Raw genomic sequence first — 1,403 nt, forward strand, 5'->3', positions numbered from 1 at the left:
GTTTAGTTTTTCCTCCTGATGCATCTAATTTCAACTTCAAACCTCAAATTATTCAACTTTTACCAAATTTTCATGGCTTAAATTCTGAAAATCCATATTTGCATCTAAGAGAATTTGAGGAAGTTTGTAACACTTATAATGATCAAAATTGTAGCATGTATATAGTTCGATTAAAGCTTTTCCCTTTTTTCTTTAAAAGATAAAGCTAAAACATGGCTACAAAATTTAAGATAAAGTTCAATAAGATCATGGGAAGAAATGCAACAACAATTTCTCGAAAAGTTTTTCCCTTCCCATAGAACAAACTCTTTTAAAAGACAAATTACAACTTTTTCTCAAAAACAAGGAGAAACGTTTTATCAATGTTGGGATAGATATAAAGAATTACTTAATACATGCCCACATCATGGTTTTGAAACATGGAGAATATTTTCTCACTTTTATGAAGGTCTAATACCTAAAGATAGGCAAATGATAGAATTCATGTGTAATGGAACTTTTGAAGATAAAAACCCAAATGAAGCTATGGAATATTTGGATTCATTAGCAGAAAATGCTCAAAATTGGGATAATATAGGTACAATAGAACCACCAACAACTAAAAATAATAATTCAACAAATGGGGGTGGTATCTATAATCTTAAAGATGATATAGATATTCAAGCTAAACTTGCATCTTTAGCAAGAAAAATTGAGTCATTAGAAATGAAAAAGAGTGGTCAATTAAAAAGTATTCAAGAAATTGTTTGTCATATATGTGATACACATGATCATGCTACAAAATATTGTCCAACATTACCTTCATTTAAAGAATGTCTCCATGAACAAGCAAATTATGTTAACAATTATAAAAAAACAATACTAGATCATTTTTCACCATCATATAATCCTGGATGGAAAAATCATCCTAATTTTAGTTGGAGGAATGATAATAATGCGCAACCGTCACAACAATATTTTCAAAATAACCAAAATCATCAAGGTTATATTCCTTATGTTACACCTCCAAGAAAAAACTTTGAAGATGTAATTCATGCATTTATCCAAAAGCAAGAGTCTATCAATATTCAAAACAGTAAATCTATGAGTGATTTGAAAGAAACTCTTGCAAAATTTGCATCTGCACTTGATATTCATGAAAAAGGAAAATTTCCATCTCAACCTCAACCTAATCCTAAAAATCAAAATCAAGAATTAAAAAATGAAAAAATTGATCAAATAAAATCTGTTATTATCCTTAGAAGTGGTAAAATAGTTAATGATCCATATAGTAATGAAAACAAGGATCATTTAAAATCAAAGAGTAAGGATGATAATCCCGATACTTTTGAGAGTGATGATACCTTAAATTTTAAGAATAATATGGTGAATGATAAATCATCTGAAATAGTAAATAAGTCAAA

At 28.2% G+C, this 1,403-nt stretch overlaps 1 non-coding gene across 1 annotated transcript; it reads right to left on the bottom strand.

Moving 5' to 3' along the window:
* Window positions 1–302: 302 nt before the first annotated feature.
* Window positions 303–413, bottom strand: LOC142541203 (small nucleolar RNA R71). The gene has a single exon (XR_012819269.1). It is a non-coding gene; the product is annotated as a small nucleolar RNA R71 (small nucleolar RNA).
* Between the last annotated feature and the right edge of the window lie 990 nt (window positions 414–1,403).

This window comes from Primulina tabacum, chromosome 3 (genome assembly GCF_025594145.1).
Source record: "Primulina tabacum isolate GXHZ01 chromosome 3, ASM2559414v2, whole genome shotgun sequence".
NCBI lineage: Eukaryota > Viridiplantae > Streptophyta > Magnoliopsida > Lamiales > Gesneriaceae > Primulina > Primulina tabacum.